The sequence below is a fragment of the Nannospalax galili genome, unplaced genomic scaffold (genome assembly GCF_000622305.1).
Source record: "Nannospalax galili isolate Female #2095 unplaced genomic scaffold, S.galili_v1.0 scaffold342, whole genome shotgun sequence".
Lineage (NCBI taxonomy): Eukaryota > Metazoa > Chordata > Mammalia > Rodentia > Spalacidae > Nannospalax > Nannospalax galili.
In genome coordinates this window covers 2,272,394-2,291,768 of record NW_008349359.1, presented here as the reverse complement: position 1 = coordinate 2,291,768, position 19,375 = coordinate 2,272,394, and the positions used below count along the sequence as shown (strand labels likewise).

The window sequence follows — 19,375 nt, the reverse complement described above, 5'->3', positions numbered from 1 at the left end:
CATAATGGCCACCAGCCAGCTGTAACTCCAGTTCCAAGGGATCCGATGCCCTCTTCTGACCTCCATGAGAACTGCACAATATGGGTGCATTTACCAACATGCAGGCAATACACATACACATAAAACAAAAATAATAAATAAAATTTAAAAAAATAAATAAAAAATAAAAATAAAAGCAAACACACAAAAACCGGATACAGCTGGAAAGTACGTGAGTCAGGTGACAGTGAGGTCATTTCGAAACACACCCTTTCGATGAATTCAAGTTCTGCTTAATATTGTTTTTCCTTCTTCCCTAAGCAGATGACATACAAAACAATGATCAGGAATTAGCAATGTCCTCTCATACCTGGCAGGCTGACATCAGTATGCAGCTGCTGGAGCCTTCTCTACTTGGGACTCTTAAAGGTGACAGCACATGGTTATATACATTGAAGTAATGGACAAAGTAGAATTTTAAGGGAAAAGATGGAGAAACTTAAAAGTAGTTCTCATCAGGTTCATACTAGGCTCTATAACTTTATCATATTTATTGTTATCTTGAGAATTTTTTCTTATGAAATCTGAAGATTATCCAGAATATTGAGAAAAACTGGCAGTTGAAGACCATCACTTGACACAAAGATGCCATTAAATTTGCTTTTCTCAGATTTAATATAATAGATTAAATATCTTTCTTATTTTTCCAACACTTGTGAGAACTTTTAGACTGTGCTGCAATGCATTTGAAAAAAAAGAAAGAAAAAAGAAAAAGCAAGTACAAAATTATAACAGTCCTCCCTCATACAGTCATCTTTTCACTGAAAGGAACACTATATACTCTTGGCATGTTTGAATTGGCACCATCACAACTCCTGTGCTTTCAAGTCATTATTAAATAAGGGTTACCCGAACATAAGCACTAAGATACACAGTCTGATAAAGGAGATAGCCACTAAGGGACTTAGGGTAGATAGCTATACAAAGTGGAGAGGCTAGATAGAGGGATGATTCGGCCCCAGGCAGGAAGGAGCAGGATAGCATGAGATGCAATCACCATCACTGAGGTAGCATGAAATTTAAAACTTAACTAATTAGCCAAGTATGGTAGCTCACACCTAGAATTCTAGCATTGGGGAGGCAGAAGCAAGAAGATCTCCAGCCTTGATCCTGTAAGATCCTGTCTCAAACAAAAATTATAAATTGCTTATTCTGGAATATTCTATTTAATACTTTCAGTCAGAAGTTGACCATGCATAACAGGAACTGCAGAAAGTAAAACCACAGATAAGGGAGCATTGCAGGAACTTTATAAAAACAAAACAAAAAACAAGGGTCTCCCTATGTAGGCCAGGCTGGTTTCGTACTACTGTGCCCCCTGGCTCCTAACTGCCAGGATTATCTCTGTGAGTCACATGCTTGGCTTTGTAGATGCCATTTACATGGTTTATAGGATTTGCTTTACAATTCAGAGGTAGGGAAGTGGGTGGAGGTATAGAGGGAAAAAAATTGGCCATGACTGTTGAAACTGGGTGAATAATACACAGAAGGCCTTTGTGCTTTCTAAACTATTTATTATGAAAGAAACACAAGCATGTATAGAAGTTTTTAAAAAGAGGAGTTAAAGCACTCTGGGGGCTGAGGCAGGAGGATCACCAGTTAGAGGCCAACTTCGGCCAAATAGAGAGACATAATCTCCAAAGCAAACCAAATAAACATACAAAAACTGCAGCTGGAGTTGGCTCAGCAGTTAAGAGCACTTTCTTATCTTTCAGGCAAGAGCTGGGTTCTCAGCACCCACTTCAGGCAGCTTTCAACCACCTTTAACTCCAGCTCTAGGGGATCTAACCACCTCTTCTGGCCTTCCCATATACCCATTCCCCTCCCGCCATGTACATACATACACATAAATAAAATTTATTTTTGTTTTTAAAAATATTTTATTTTACTTTATTATCTATTTATTTATTTTATTTTTTTGGTCTTTTTGAGACAGCGTCTCTCTATAGCACCAGCTGGCCTGGAACTCACTATGTAGATCAGGCAGGCCTTGAACTCAACAGAGATCCACCTGCTTCTGCCTCCCTAGTGCTGGGATTAAAGGTGTGTGCCACCATGCCCGGCTTTATTATTTTTATTTTATGTGTATGAGTGCTATGCCTGCATGTGTGTAAGTGCATCCATGTCATGCAGTGCCCTCAGAGGCCAGAAGAGGGCATCAGATCCCCTGGAACTGCCATTATGGATGGTGGTTAGATGCCATGTGCTGAGGTGCTGGGTCCTCTGCAAGAGCAGCCAGTGCTCTTAACCACTGAACCATCTCTCCAGCCCCTTATTTTTGTTTTTTTGAGACAGGGTCTCACTGTATATATCCCCAGCTGGCCAGGAACTTGCTATGTAGACCAGGCTGGCCTGGTCTACATAGTGAGTTCCAGGACAGCTGGGGCTACAGGGAGACCCTGTCTCAAAAAAGACAGAAAAAAAAAAAAAAGAATTGAAACAACAAAAAAATAACCACAACAGCTGAGGGCTGAAGATGGTGCTTGCTTAACATGTGCAAGGCTCCTAATATGATCCCTAGAAAATCAATCTCTCTCTTTCTCTCTTTTTTTTTTTCTCTCTCTCTCTCACACACACACACACACACACACACATACACACACATATTAAGCAATTAACTTTTTAATAGTTTCTCACTACCATTTTGACATGTTGGAAGCTGGGAAGCCAGGCATATCGGCTCACATCTGTAATTCCAGCATTTAAGAGACTGAAGCAGTACGACTACCCTAATTTCAAAGTCTGCCTGAGCTACATGGAGAGACGCTCTCTTAAAGGGGGAAAAAAATCTAGATACTGGGAACTAAACTAAATCTTACTAGCAATTGCACTACTGCATGCCAGGCACTATTACAAGAAATATAAAGATACAGAACTATATTATGTATAGATATACCCATTTAATACTTATAACATCAGAAGGTCACACTGTAGAATTGGGACTGAACCCAATTAAGGTTGTGTGTGTGTGTGTGTGTGTGTGTGTGTGTGTGTGTGTAGGAAAGTTAAAAATCACACCACATTATCTCAAAACATTGAAATTTGTAGTATTTTTATCCAAAGGTAGTTTTCAAGTTGCTTTTTTCATAACAAGTTTAATTCTATGAGTCTTTTTTAATTTTGGGGTTTTTCATTTTATTTGTTTAAATTACATTTATTTACATATTTATTGTGTGGGGGGTGTCAAATGCCAAAGGACTCTCTCCTTCCCCAAGTGGTTCCTGGGGATTGAACTCAGGTTGACAGGTTGTGCTACACACATCTTTCTTTACCAGATAAGCCATCTCATCAGCCCCAGTTCTTTGTTTTGGAGACAGGATCTCGCTATGAATCCAGAATGTCTGGAACTGCTATGCAGCCTAGGCTGACCTGAACTCTCCAGCCACCTGCCTTAGATTGACTGAGTGATGGGATCACAGGTGTGCAGTTCCATGCCTGGCTGGTAAGCCTTTTAAAATATAGAGACCACGCTGTATTTCAAATTAACTAATTCAGAATTTCTAGGAGATGGACCTCAAGTAGATGCCCTTTTAAAGCTCCCTAGATAATCCCAGTGTGTATCTAAGGTTGAAAAGATCAGTTTAGATACCAAGTTAAAAATTATTTATGTCTGTATGTATTGTGTGTGTGTGTGTACACATGACATGGCACACATGTGGAGATAAGACAGCTGTGGAAATTGGTTACGTCCTTTCATCATGTAGATTCAAGGAGCTGAACTCTGTTAAGACACTTTTACCTGCTGAGCCATTTCAATACAAAGCCCTAGATACAAGTTTTTAATTTATTTACTTTCTTTTTTGGTACTGGAGATTGAACCCAGGGCTCTGCACATGCTAGACAAGTGCTTTCCTTCTGGGTTACATCCCTTGCCCTTTTTAAAAAACTGTGCATGTAGGGGTCAGAGGATGACTTCAGGCACTGTTCCTCAGGCACTATCCATCTTATTTTTGACAAGATCTCTCACTGGCCTGAAACTTGTTGAGTAGGCTGGCTGGCCAGTGAGCCCCAGGGATCTACCTGTCTCCACTTCACCTCTGGAATTATAAGTACACACCATGCCCATTTGATTTTTTTTTTTTTTTTTTTTTTTTTTTACACAGGGGCTCCCTGTAGCCCCCGCTGGCCTGGAACTCACTTTGTAGACCAGGGTGGCCTCAAACTCACAGAGATCCCCCTGCCTCTGCCTCCCAAGTGCTGGGATTACAGGCGTGCGCCACCACTCCCGGCTTTAAATTTAAAAAAAAAATTATTTATTATTTTTATTTTACGTGTATGAGTATATTGCCTGCATGTATGTGAGTGCACCCGTGTCATGCAGTGCTGCGGAGGTCAGAAGAGGGCTTCGGATTCCCCTAGAACTGGAGTTAAGGACGGTTCATAGCTGCCATGTGGGTGCTGGGAATCGAACCTGGGTCCTCTGCAAGAACAGTCAGTGCTCATAACTGCTGAGCCATCTCTCCAGCCCCTTGATTTTTTTTTTTTTAAATGTGGATTCTGGTCCTTGAGTTATACCCCCAGGCCCATATTTTTATTTTGAGATAGGGTCTTGCTAAATTTCCCAATCTGGCCTTGAAATTGTGCTCCTCCTGCCCCAGGCTCTGAGTAGTTGGTACTACAGACAAGTTGCCACCATGTCTAGCTTAGATAACAACTTTTTTTTTTTTTTTTTTTTTTTGTCTTTTTGAGACAGGGTCTCCCTGTAGTCCCAGCTGACCTGAACTCATTATGTAGACCAGGCTGGCCTTGAACTCACAACAATCCACCTGCCTCTGCCTCCCAAGTGCTGGGATTAAAGACATATACCACCACACCCGGCTTTAGATACAATTTTTTAAAAGAAAGCATAGAGTACTGATGGATGATAGCCTACCCGTTACAATTTTGCTACCTAATGAAAGAAAAGCATAACATTTAATGACATGGGACAAGAGCAACTTAGGCATCAAAAGTTAAATAATTACCAAATGACCCAGCAATTCTACTCCTAGGTATGAGAGGGAAATGAAAACACATGGACATAAATACTTGAGAGACTGGCAGTTGCCAAGGCATGGATGGAGGGAAGATTTAGGCCTAATTATCAAGAAGTTCAAGTTTCTTTTGGATTGATGGAAATGTTCTTATATCAGATAGTAGTGATGGCTGCACAACCTTGTGACTACATTAAAACCCCCCAAATTATACACTTTGGAAGTGATTAATTTTATGTTATATGAGTTATTAGTTTCATTCATTAAATTTTTCAATTTTCAAAAAATTTTAGTTATAAAAAACTATTTTTTGAGACAAGGCTGCATATAACCCAGGCTGTCCTCAAACTTACTTTATAGTGGAGGATGACCTTGAACTTCTGATACCTTGCCTATGCCTCTCAAGTGCTGGGATTACAGATATGTGTCATCATGCTGGGGACTGAACCCAGGGCTTTGTGCATGCTACCAAAGCACTCTACCACCTGAGCTACATCCCCAGCCCTATTCATTTTAAAAGACAGAAAAAGCACAATGACTTAGAAAAGGAAAAATGATTTAGGAATGGAGAAAAAAATGGTCAAGCAAAAAAGCATAATAAGAGCAAAAGGAAGAGGGGAAAAATATAAATTTTGTAGTTTTTCCTACATCAAATTTCTGTCACATTATAAAATCCATGTTAGAGAATTATTTAAAATAATACGGCTGGAGAGATGGCTTAGCCATTAAAGGCTCAGGCTCATAACCTAAACATAAAATAAGTAGTCACTGACAGGCATAGCTAATTTTATATTTAATAGATCTTTTTTTCTTCAAGAAGAAAAATTGTGAGTAAAAAACAGGCTATAAGGCTAGGTTGATAGGTCAAGTCAGTAAAGTGCTTGTTAATCAAGCATGAAAATCTGAGTTGATCCCCAGAACCTATGTAAAAAAGCTGGGTGTGGTGCTATATGACTGTAACCTCAGCACTGGGGAGGCAGACAGGCAAGTCCCTGGGACTAACTGATCTAGCCTAACTGGCAAGTTTCAGGCCCATAAGAGACCTAGCCTCAAAAAATATGACAGATGGCTCAGTGGATAAAGGTGCTTGCCATACAAGCATGAAGGCCCGAGTATGTATTCCAGAACCCACAGAAAAAGCTAACACAAAGGCATGTGCTTCTTCTAATCCCAGTGCTGTGGACACAGAGACAGGAGAATCCCTGGGGTTTTCTGGCCAGCCAGTCTAGCTGAATTGGTAAGCTCCTGTCTCAAAAAATAAAGTGGAAGGGGCTGGAGAAATTGCTCAGTGGTTAAGACCACTTGCTGCTCTTTCAGAAGATCAGAGTTCGGTTCCCAGCACCCATGTCAGGAGGCTCACAACCACCTGTAACTCCAAATCCAGGGGATTCAACACCTTCTTCTGGCCTCCACAGGCACCAGCACATACATGACATACAGGACACACAGATATACACATAAATAAAACCAAAATAAGGTGGAGGAGCAATTGAGGAAGACACCTGTTGACCTTTGGTCTCCACATGCACAATCACACATATAGACAAACATGTACACATACATACACACACAAGAAAATTGGAGCCCATTAGATGGCTCAGTGGGTAAAGGCACTTTGCCACCAAGCCTGATGACTGGAGTTAGATACTTGGAACACGTGAGCCCACACACATATACATGAATAAATTAAGATGTAAAATATATTTTAAGGTGAGTGGTTCCTGAGGAGCAACACCTTTGGCCTTCATATGCACATGCACACACACCCCCACAGGTATGTATACCCACACATACACACACCCACTTGCACACACAAAAACAAGATATAGCTTCGGGTGTGGTGGCTCACGCCTTTAATCCCAGCACTCAGGAGGCAGAGGCAGGCGGATCTCTGTGAGTTCAAGGCCAGCCTGGTCTACATAGTGAGTTCCAGGACAGCTGGGGCTACAGGGAGACCCTGTCTCAAAAAGACCAAAAAAAAAGAATAGTTTCCTCAGAGCTGGAGAGATGGTTCAGGGGTTAATAGCACTGACTGGAGGACCTGAATTTGATTCCCAGCACCCACATGGCAGCTACAAACTGTCCTTAACTCCAATTCCAGGGGAATCCAAAGCCCTCTTCTGATCTCCAAGGCATTGCATGACATGGGTGCACTCACATACATGCAGGCAATACACTCATAACATAAAATAGAAATAATAAAATATTTTTTTTAAAGTTTCCTCAGCCAGGTATGATGGTCCATAACTATAATTTCAGTATTTGGGAGGTTGAGACAGAAGGATCAGTACTCAAAGCAGCCTAGGCTATACAACAAGAGCCTGTTTCGAAAAATAAAAGTAAGTTTTCTCCTTTTACTTCCTCTCAAGTTTCCTTTCTATCTTCTTCTATGTAAATAATGTTATTCTTATGTGAAGCACCAAAAGTATGCAAATAATACAAGTGCACCACAGAGTCCTATCTATTATAAACATCTTGGTTTCAAAGTACAGTAAAGCACATGATTCAAGACAGAACTCTTACTGAGTCAGAGAAAACCACTAAAAATCAGGAACCAAAAAAGAGCAAAATTACACTTCAGTTTTACAGATGTGCCGATTGTGAGTTAACTGACGCCTAATACACAATCTTCAAGCTTCTGTCAGCTTTGGAATTTCCACAGTTCTACTCTAAGTAACTCAGGGGTAATCCTAGAGAGGCAGATGTGCTTCTATAATCAATTACCTTAACTCTGTCTAGTTATGTGAAAAGTAAGGCTGAAGCTCAAGAGCCAGCTCTTTGTGATCTCTCTGGGGAAGAGGACAATCTACCAGGTATAAGTACACTTATCTGCCAAAGAGAAGCCCAGTTAGCATGAGGATCAATGACAAGGCTTCACTTCACTTGAAACATTCTCTCCAACCATCCTTATATTTTGACTCTGATTCAAGTTTACTTAAATGCTTTCTGATTAGTTTCTCAGATATTCTAAAAACAGGAATAAGTATGCACACATAAGAGAATATTAGCACTGAAGACTCAGGACAGAATGGTGTTCATGGGACCAGTGAGATGGCTCAGTGGGTAAAGTTGCTTGCCAACGTGCCCAATGATCTGAGTTCAATTCCTGGGACCCACATGGTGAAAGGAAAGAACTGCCTTCTATAAGTCTCTCTTACTACCACCACCACCACCACCACCACCACCACCACCACCACCACCAAAAAGACCAGTCAATGTCATCTCTTCCTCTAAATGCAAAGTTTAGTACAAGCAACATCATACAATATAAATGTCATCATATATATTACATAATGCAGACATAACCAAAAAAATAGATTTCAACCCCCCCCCCCCCCCTTTGGTCTTTTTGAAACAGACAACTGATTTCACAAGAATGTCAAAGAACAAACACCTCTTTTCCCTTTTGCTATTCTAATGGTCTTTCATCTGGTGAAACCGGATAAATTTGCTAAAAATTTGTCACAATCATGACTACTACTATAGGGCACACAGAATTAAAACCCATTGGCTTTACAGTCAAATCTTCATTTTAATTAGTTAATTAACTAATTAATTAAATTTGAGACAGGGTCTCACTATGTAGTTCTGGGTGGCCTGGAACTCACCAGGTAAGACTAGGCTGGCCTGAAACTCACAGAAATCCCCCTGCCTCTGCCTCTCAAGTGGTGGCATTAAAGGCATGCACCACCATGCCTGGCCCTTCATTCTGTTTTAAAACAGCGATTAGAATCAAGCAATGCCTTCCAAAGTAAAGAGATGATTTTTAGCTGTTACATAAGGAATAGTTACACACTCACTAATTATATATTTATTATGTGTCCTAGAAAAAGGTATAAAATAGCAGGATGTAGGCATATGCCTGCAAATTCCAGTACTCAGAAGGCTAAGGTAGGAGGATAGAAAGTTTGAAGCTACCTTGGTCTACTTAACATGACCCTATCTCAAAAAAATTTTAAGCCAGGAGTGGTGATGCACGGCTTTAATCCTAGCACTTAGAAGGCAGAGGAAGGCAGATCTCTGTGAGTTCAAGGTCAGCCTGGTCTACATAGTGAGACACTCTCTCAAAAAGACCAAAAATTTTTTTTTTTAATTTTGTATTTATTTTTACTTTATGTATACAGGTATATTGCTTGAATGCATGTAAGTGGACCTGTGTTGTACAATGTCTGAGGTCAGAAGAGGGAACTGGATTCCCCTGGAACTGGAGTCATGGATAGTTGTTAGCCACCATGTGGGTGCTGGGAACCGAACCCAGGTCCTCTGCAAGAGCAGTCAGTGCTCTTAACCACTAAGTCATCTCTCTATCCTCTCAATTTTTTTTTTAAGATCTAGTATGTTGTGGAGGCGGGGGTGGAAAAAAAATCAAGTATACAGGGGCTGGAGAAATGGCTCAGCTGTTAAGAACACTGGCTGTTCTTGCAGAAGACCGGGGTTTGAATCCCAGCACCCACAGGGCAGCTAACAACTGTCCAGATCCAGGGGATCTGACAGCTCCTTCCGACCTCCAAGGGCACTGCACGACACGGATGCAATTACCTACATGCAGGCAATACACGCATACACATAAAATAAAAATAATAAACAAAATATTGAAAAAAAATACAAGTTAAGTATGTAGCTCTTAGTTGGTGGAGTGCTTCCTTAGCAGGTATAGAGCCCTAGGTCTGGTCCTTGGTATTACATAAACTGGGCATGGAGGTACACATCTACAATCTAGCACTGGGGAGGCAGAGGCAAGAGAATCAGAAGTTAAAGGTCATCCTCCGCTACACATCAAGCTGGAGGCCACCCCAGGATAGCCTGCCTAAAAAATAAAAACAGGGTCAGCAAGAGAGTGGTAAAAGCACTTGCCACCACGCCTTAAGACCTGAGTTTGATCCTCAGGACCCTCTTGGTGGAAGGAGAGAACCAACTCCTATAAAGCATCTTCTTACACCTATCCCAAATAAACAAATGTAAATAAACATAAAACTAAAAGTAAACACCAAGAGTCATGCATATAGAAATTATACTGTTTATAGGAAAGAGCGAAAATAATGACAAAATAATCATTATCTTGGAACTAAAATAACAGTAATTTTGTAGTATATCCACACCTTTTAAGAAGAAAAAAGTCTAGTGTGGTTGCACATACCTTTAATCCTACCACTCAGGAGGCTGAGAGACAGGATGATCTAAAATTCAATACCAGGGTAGGTTATACTGTGAGACCTTGCCTCAAAAACAAAACAGGCAGGCATAGTGACCCTTGCCTGTAATTCCAGTCTTTAGGGATGTAGAGGCAAGAGGATCAGCAGTTCAAAGCCACCCTAGGCTAGATATGGTGTTTGAGGCCATCCCTAGCCATTTGAAATCCTGGTTCAGAAAACTAAACTAAAAACCAAAACAAAACAAATCCTACCAAGGAAGATATATATTTAAGGAGCAGGCCAAATTAGTTTACTTTCATGTGACAACAGGAACATAGCAATGCATTTAAGAAACGTTTCTTCTATTTGTTACTATCTATATGAATGTGTCCTTTCTAAATCTCTTGTCAAAAGAACAAATGCCAAGTGATCAATGGATGCCTTGGGCATCAACTTTGCTGATACAAAAATATTAGTCTTTCTTATTTTGCTATGAAATAGCTTAAATTTGGATGCCAAAATATTTAGCTAATGATATCTCACAAGTTTCACGTGTAGTATTTTCCAAGAGAGGAAAGAACATGGGAAGAACAATTTTACCTGGCCATTACTGTGCTATTAGCATTTTACAGGACACCTGAGAACCTTCTTAAAGACAGCCGGGCAGATTAAGATCCCTCTCAATTCTTTTGTTTGTTGGTTGGTTTTTTGGTTTTGTTTTGAGACAGGGTCTCCCTGTAGCCTCGGCTGGCCTGTAACTCGCTATGTAGGCCAGGCGGGCCTTGAACTCACAGAGATCCGCCTGCCTCTGCCTCCTGAGTACTGGGACTTAAAAGCGTGCGCCACCACGCCCGGCTCGATCCCTCTCGATTCTTTAAAATACCTGCTAGTAAGAAGCTACACTGTTTTCACAAGGCTGAGTGCACACTGTCATAACCATGGCAATATCTAAACTCTTTTTCTCTCAGTCATCGCCCCGCCCCCAAGTCCAAACCCTCACCGACAAGACAAAAAGCAAAAGGAAAACGATCCCTTTCCCAATTTTGATGTTTCCTTTAACACCAGTATGCCTTTCTGAACATTGCAGTGACTAGCGATTCAGGATGAAACAAAGAAGCGTGAACATTACTTTAACATACTTCCCCTGCGCACAAACTATTTCAAGCCTATTCTGGGGAAAATCCTTTTATTGATCCTTTCCTTTGTGCGCGCCTGCGGGGACGCCTCGGGCAAAACTGGGCTTTCCTCGACTGCCGTCAATGCTCAGGCATGAGCCACGGGGTCATTCTTCAAACAAGGCTCTCAGAACCGGTTGCCGGGTTCACCTGCTCCACCGCGGAGCCAGACTGGGGCTGGGGGGTGGGGGCTGATCCTCACGGGTCTGGAGGAGCGCAGGCACTGCCACCCCACCGCCCTTCCTCCTCCCGGCTCCGGACGGTCACCGAGCGCCAGGAGCCCCAGTCCGCGGCCCAACCTCCAGCCTGGCTGGGGGCTCCCTCCCCACTCACGTCCGACCCCACCAGCTTCTCAACCATCACGACACACTCTCTCCTCGGGATATCATCCCGCACTTCCCGCTGGCCAACTCCCTCAGCCCTAATCCAGAGGACTCACCGAGCGAGTCCGACCACTCCTCTTCGGCCACGGCAGCTCGGACTCTCTGGGACTGGACAAGACGCTCCGCGCTCATCGCGCCTGCGCGCAGCGGTACCATGCGCATGCGCACTTCGCGGGCGCCGGAGCCGCTGACACACCTCTACAGCTGGAGCCAATCAACGTGCGGGGGTCTTAAATCTCCAGCCACGCAGGCTGGGATCTCACCCGTTAACCCGACAGGTTCTGGTCCCGCTCGAAGGTGGAAAGAGTTCGTGCCCCAAACATTACCGAAGGCTGTGGAGTGCGGGACCCTGGAGGGCAGGAACGCGGAGGAACACCCGACTAGAAACCTCTGACCTGCAGGGTGTTTGGATCTGTCTAACCTCGGGGAAAGATATGTAAACAAATTCTGGTGACCAGAATATGGTGCATGGCACATGGGAAAAACGAGACGACTTTGGCCCACAAGTGAACAAAACTTGTCCATTGAGGGGTGTCTGAAGAGTTGAAGGAGGAAGTTACTTTTAGAGTCACTAAGGAGATAATAGTTTTCCAGGCTGTGGGAACATAGGATACCAAGAAGTATACAGCGCCTTTGGAAGTTCCTTGTTCGAAGCTTAAGAGCTCACCTTATATTCCTGAGTGAAGGGAAAAATGAGGGCGTGGTAGCTCACGCCTGTAGTCCCAGGCTATTTGGGAGGATGAGGTAAGAAGATCACTTGACCTCAGGAGTTTAGAGCCAGACTGACCACATAGTGAGATCTTATTTCAACACCAACACCACCACCACAGAAGAGGAAGAGAGCTATCAGTGGGTGGGGGATAAGGCGAAGCTCAGTGGTAGAGTATTGCCTAGTAAGTGGGAGGCTTAAGCCCTGGGTCCATCCCCAGCAGGGCTGGGGGTAGAGGCTGGGAAGCAGGCTGGGGAGGGGAGATGGCAATCGTCAGACCTTTAAAAGGCTTGGAATTCTGTAATCAATGAAGCTAGACTTTATGCTATGGCTACTGAGTTATTGAAGACTTTTAAGCCATTTGCCCCAGGAATTCTTCCATGTCTCTCAAAGAGGTTAAAAAAAAAAAATGCTGGCAATCAAGGGAATAAAAAGTATTTCAAGGGGGCTTGAGAGATGGCTCAGCTGTTTAAGAACACTAGGGATACAAGTTCTGTTCCAAGCACCCACATGGCTGCCCACAACTGTAACTCCAGCTCTAGGGAATCTGACACCCTCTTCTGGCCTCCATGGGCATTGCATGCATAGGTGCACTTAAATACATGTAAGGAAAACACACACATAAAAGTATATCAGGGTCTGGAGAGATGGCTCAGCGGTTAAGAGCACTGACTGCTCTTGCAGAGGACCTGGGTTCAATTCCCAGCACCCACATGGCTACAAACCGTCCTTGACTCCAGTTCCAGGGGACTCCAATGCCCTCTTCTGACGTCCGTGGCACTGCACGACATGGGTGCACTCACATACATGCAGGCAATATACTCATACACATAAAATAAAATTTTTTTTAAAGTATTTCAAATTGTAAGTGGTGGCCCATGCCTTTTATCCCAGCACTAGAGACGCAGAGTCAGACCTAGTCTTCATAGCAAGTTGCAAGCCAGCCATGGGCTATATAGTGAGACCCTGTCCCAAACAATAACAACAAAAAATATTTCAAAGCAGTTGTCTCTTCCTAAGGGATCAAAGAAGATGAAGTCTGAGAAAAGTCTTTTGAATTTAGTAACAGAGGTGATTGCTGATAACAACTGTTTTAGGGGGGAATATAAAGTTGAAAACATTGCAATAGCTTGGAGAGGGGAGAGAAATAGGGACAGGTTATAAAATACTTTTAGAAACTGTCCTTGTCAGAGAAGAGGGAGAGAAAATGATGGAGTCGAGGGTGTTTTAATTTGTTAGAATTAAGACAGGAGAAACTAGAGCATGGTAAAAAAAAAAAAAAAAAAAAAAAAACTGAGAGAAGCAGTTAGGTATTAAAAAGGGAGAGAATAATCTAGAATAAAAAATCTTGAGAGAGTTAGAGTAGGGGAATTCAAGCCACTGATAGGAGGTCTAGAATGGTGGCTCAGGCCTGTAATCCCAGCACTCAGGAGGCTGAAGTAGGAGGAGGAGTTCAAGACCACCATTGGCTACATAGTGAGTTCAAAACCAGCATAAGACAGAGGCAGAGAGACAGACACAGATGGTGGGAGGGGAGGGTAGAAAGAGAGAAACCATATCCTTAATTATAACAACAAGAATTCTTTGCAAGTTTATATGTTTAATAACAAGAGAGTAAAGTTCTCTGTGAAGCCAGAGATAGGTCCTCTGCTGATTAAAAAGGAGGTAGCATTGGGAGTTTAAGGAAATTGATATTGTTGTGGAACATGCTAGACTAAATTGACCAGAACAAGGGAATAGGACTGGTAAGCACTGTTGAGGGCCTGTTTAAGACCCACAGGAATTCAGCAGTTTCTGTTGTGTATCTTTCTGAAGTCACTTCTTGAGGATGGGGATGAAGCTATATGGCTGAATTCATTTAGAGTTGTGATGATCGTGAATATAATAAGTCCCAGCCAGGGACAATTTTGCCCTTCAGGGGATTTGGTAAGATCTGTAAGAGTGGAGCATTACATCGTGTTGAGGGACGTTGTTAAACATCTTAGAATGCATAGGACAGCCACTGATAACTAGGAATTACCTGCTTGAAAATGTTAATATTCTAATATTTGAGAAATCCTGCTCTAGTGTTTCCTTCATCCTCACCAATATCTAAACCTGGTCTTCTACAGGCTTTTCCTTCCAAGGCTCTGAACTTACAGAGCAAAGCACTCTTGTCCTATGACTTTAAATGAAAATAGAATGAGCAGCCTACCACAGATCTTGACTGTTTCAAGGACTTGTGATGTCACAAATACAAAATTTGAAGAAGTCCCTAAACCTCTAGAAGGGAATCTGGATTTATACAGATGAAGATAGCTGTTTTTTTTTATTTGAGGCATTAGAAGTCTTGTTAAATGGACATGCTATTATGGTTTCAATCATATAGAATTAGCACATCACCTTATCAAATTTAATGTAACTTTATCTTAGCCACTAGGCTATTATCCTCAGGAATGAGAATGCTCTAAATTTAATAACAAATCTAGTTATAATATGTTCCTTAGTGCTGATGAATGTCTAGTCTTTGATAGGCAACATTTATGAGTAAGCACTGGACTTGTGTTATCTCATGTAATCTTTGCAATGTCCTGTGAGATGTTATCCTAATTTTAACTCAGAAAACTGACGTTCTAAGAAAAAGTCACTTTGCCCAAAGTAAAAAATTATTACTAGCTAGGATAAGATTTAAACTTGGGTCTGTCCTGTTTTATTGAGACTGGGTCTTATTTTGTAACTCAGGAGCATATAGCCTCGACTAGCCTGGAACCCTTGCGGACCCTTGGGCCTCAGCCTCCAGAGCGTGGGGGTTACAGGCGTGCGCCACCATGCCCGACTGGGGTCAGTCTGTTCTAAAACTCTAGTACCTTCCGTGATACTCCAGTAAGTTTCACGAGGAAAGAGTAGTACTGAAACAGTCTAGACAGTTATCGCTACCTAGAGCAGAAAAAAGATACAGGAAAAGCAATAATGAAAACCGTTGGGAAAGGTGCCGCGGACTATTTTCCACAAACTACCTACTTGTGTTCCTTTATTCCCTGCGAGACAAGCCGCATGCCCTGTGTCCGTTGTTCGCCTCTCCAGTTCAAATAAAGCTAGGTAATTGAAAAGGGCGGATGGGGTGGGGGCAAGGGAGCGCGTCGGGAGGCGTGCGCCTGCGCGCTGGCGGCGGCGGCGTCAGTGCCCGGCGGGGAGCGGGTCCCGGGCGGACCGCCGGACCCAGGGCGAAGGGGGGCGTCTAGGGTGACTGGGAGCTCCCTTGCCGGGCCCTCGACGGCTTGATGGAGTAAGAAGGGACGGCTGTGAGTGTGAGTACGGAGAGCTGGCCGGGCCGGCCGATCGCCCCCGGGGGCGGGTGGGCTGCCCCTTGGGCAGGTGATGCGCCTGCACGGTGCGGCGCGGGGGCCAGGCCACGGACCGGCTCCGGATGCCCGCTGGGGTTGATGGCCGGGCGGTGCGCCTGGCTGCGGGGTACGGATTCTTGCGGGGGCGTTCGACTCTGCTCGCTGCCTGCCGCCTGGATCCAGATCCTTGACCTTTGGGGCAGGCCGGTGACCTTTTTCGGCCTGGGATTGAGGAAGGGGACTCCCAGGCCCTGGGTGCTTTTTAAAGGCTTGCTGGTTTCGAGCCAGGACCACTGTACCACCTCTTGAGACTGACAGCCGCCGTTCTTTTTCCTGTTCTCGAGGTCTCTCCCTGTGCGATGCGTCTTAGTAACATACGTGGTGCTGGGAACCGAACCCAGGTCCTCTGCAAGAGCAGTAATGCTCTTAACTGCTGAGCCATTTCTCCAGCTCCTCTTCCCTCTTACATGACACAGGGTCTCCCTGTAGCCCTTGCTGACCTGGAATACGTGATGTAGACCAGGCTGGCTTCGATCTTGTAGAGATCCCCCTGCCTCTGCCCAGTGCTGGGATTTAAAGGCCTGTGTCCGAAAACTTGAGTATTTAGAGCCACGACCTGTTCTAAATCCCATGGGAAATCTTAAATGTTAACGCTTTGTTTTCAAGTTTGGCTGAGACTGAAAGAGTGGATAATCAGATTCAACTAGGCTTTACTTAGCACCTACTATGCGCCAAATATACTCAGGTGTGTCACAGAAATTTAATGCGCTATTGTAATAGATTTTTTTTTAAGCCTTTTTCAGATGAGGTTGCTAAGATGCTAATGGTAATTTGCTTACCCTTACATGGAATGGGAACTAGTGAAATCCATCTGAGAGAATGCCAAACTGGTCTTTCTCTGTTACACCAAGAGATTCCAAGCACTTCTTTTGGAAAGGTGAATTGCAATACAATAAAAGAAGTTAATCTAATAACTTCATGTACTCTTTCTTCTTCTTTGATTGTTTTTTTTTTTTTTGGTCTCTTTGAGACAGGGTCTTCCTGTAGCCCCAGCTAGCCTAGAACTCACTATATAGACCAGTCTGGCCTTGCACTTTCAGAGATCCCCCTGCTTCTGCCTCCCCAGTGCTGGGATTAAAGGTGTATGCCACCACTCCTGGCAAGAAGTTAACTTTTTAAATATTTTATATGCATGTATTGCTGGCATGTATATAAGTGCACCCCTGTCATGCAGTGCCCTCAGAGGTCAGAAGAGGGCATCGGATTCTCAGATGGTTGCTACAGATGGTTGTTAGCCAACCTGTGGGTGCTGGGAATCGAACCCAGTCCTCTGCTAGAGTAGCAGCCAGTGCTCTTAATCGTTGAGCCATCTCTCCAATCCCAAAAAGTTAACTCTTGAATCTAAAAAATGGTAGATTTATTTTTGAGACAGAATCTGGCTTATACAGTCCAGACTGGCCTTGAACTCCTTTTTCAGTCTGAGTGCTGGCCTTACAGGTATGTGCCTACTCTAGGAACTTTTAACTACAGAAATTTACTGGATGGCTTTTGAAGAGAACTTCTAAAGAGCCAGGAAAGAGGTAGCTCAGAGCCAGTTGCTTTGATAAAAAAAGGAGCTAATTTTAAAGGAAAAGCCATGGTGATTATTGCACATCTAGATTAGAGCAGATGTAATCTAAAGGCTATTGTACAGAAAAACAAGGAGTAGTGAATGGCAGGTCCTTTGGTTATAGGATCAGTATGACTCAAATATACATATTGTGTGTTTTATAATTGGGGTAAGTTAAGGGAAGTTTATGATTAATTTGTATACCTGATGAGTGAGAGCCCTAAGCAGACAAGTTCTCTATGAGTACTCTAATTTCACATCTAGGATACAGAGTTGCTAATTGAAAGCTTGCAATCTGTTGTATCTCTTTAATCTGAAAGAGACTATCAAATAGAGTTGCTGGGGCTAGAGAGATGACTTAGTGATTAAGAGCACTTGCTACTCTTGTAGAGGATGGTGGGTGGGGGTTGTGTTCCCAGCACCCACATGGAGGCTCACAACTGTTTCTGATTTCAGTGCCCTCTTCTGTCCCCTGCAGGCTCTTTTGAATGTGGTGTACATGAACCCACTCAGATGTACACACATACAAATAATAAAATAAATGTGAGTTCTCAGGTGTATATCAGTAGAGGATTGGTTAAGTTTGTGCATTTGTTAGAAAGAATGAGCCAATTCTGTATGTGTGAATATTGAATGATTTCCAGGATATAGTATGAAAGAAATGTCAAAAGGTGTGCATACTGCAGTCACTCTGATTTTAAATATACAAACATATATGTTTTGCATTTGGGTATAGAAAGTAGAATCAAACAGAAAGTAAAATGCTTGTCAGGGGTTGGGAGAGAGAAATAGGACTTTCGTTTAATGGTTCCAGAGTTTCAGTTTCACAAATTAAAAGTAGCTGTGGAGGCTTTTTTGCCCATCTTGGCGCCGGTGGAGGCCTGCAGGGAACAGGACTTCTCTCTAAAAGGCAAATATGTCTGGAAGACTGGTGCAAGGCTGCTAAACGATGTCTCCAGAATCAAAGAGCTCTTCTTAAATTCAAAGGTGTTTATGCCTGAGATGAAACTGAGTTCAACTTAGGCAAGAGATGTACTTATGTGTATAAAGCAAAAACAACAACAACAACAACAACAAAAACCCACAACACAGTGACTCCTGGCAATCCAAACAAAACCAGAATAATCTGGGGAAAGGTAACTTGGGCCCATGGTAACAGTGGCATAGTTTGTGCCAATTTCCAAAGCAACCTTCCTGCAAAGGCCATTGGACACAGAATCTGTGTAATGCTGTATCACAGATTTAAAATAATGGAAAGTAGATAAATAAAAATGGATTTGTGCTTTTTTTAAAAAAATATTTTATTATTTTATGTGTATTTGTGTAGTGCCTGTTTTTTTTTGTTTTTTTGTTTTTTTTCTTTTTTTAAAGTCTTTTTGAGACATAGTTTCATCGTAGTCCCAGCTGGCATGGAACTCACTATGTAGACCAGGCCGGCCTTGAACTCAGAGATCTGCCTGCTTCTGCCTCCCGAGTGCTGGGATTAAAGCCTTGTGCCACCACACCCTGCCTGGATTTGTGCTCTTTTTTTTGCCTTTTTGAAGCAGGGTCTCCCTGTAGCCCCAGCTGTCCTGGATTCACTATGGAGACCAGGCTGGCCTCGAACTCACAGAGATCCGCCTGCCTCTGCCTCCCAAGTGCTGGAATTAAAGGCGTGTGCCACCACGCCCGGCCTTGTGCTCTTTTTAAAAAGAGTGGCTGTGGAGCTAGAGGTGCCAATGGCTGTATGAGATTGTGTGAGAAAGGGGATAGCCTGTACACTTTAAAGTGGCAAGGTGGCTTAGCTGTTAAGAGCACTGGCCGTTCTTGCAGAGGACTGAGTTTGAATTGGTGGCTGACAACCTTCTGTAACTCCAGTTCAGGGGATCTGACGCCTTCTTTTTGGCCTCCATGAGCGTTGCAGGCACTTGTACATGCAGGCTAAACGCTCATGCGTATAAAATATAAATAAATAAATCTTTAAAAAATTTAAAAATCAATACTCAAGTAAGAGTAACAAGAGTAGTTGGATCATTCTGAAATAGTCCAATCT

At 43.0% G+C, this 19,375-nt stretch overlaps 2 protein-coding genes across 3 annotated transcripts in view; one reads left to right on the top strand and one right to left on the bottom strand.

Moving 5' to 3' along the window:
• Positions 1 to 12,063, bottom strand: part of Snap23 (synaptosome associated protein 23) — a 34,273-nt gene extending 22,210 nt beyond the window's left edge. The window contains exon 1 of the mRNA XM_008846827.3: positions 11,759 to 12,063. The gene's annotated coding sequence lies outside the window, so the exon portion shown is untranslated. The remainder of the gene's footprint in view (positions 1 to 11,758) is intronic.
• A 3,485-nt stretch (positions 12,064 to 15,548) lies between these two features.
• Positions 15,549 to 19,375, top strand: part of Znf106 (zinc finger protein 106) — a 68,316-nt gene continuing 64,489 nt past the window's right edge. For both annotated transcript variants that reach the window (XM_008846826.3, XM_029570269.1), the window contains exon 1: positions 15,549 to 15,698. The gene's annotated coding sequence lies outside the window, so the exon portion shown is untranslated. The remainder of the gene's footprint in view (positions 15,699 to 19,375) is intronic.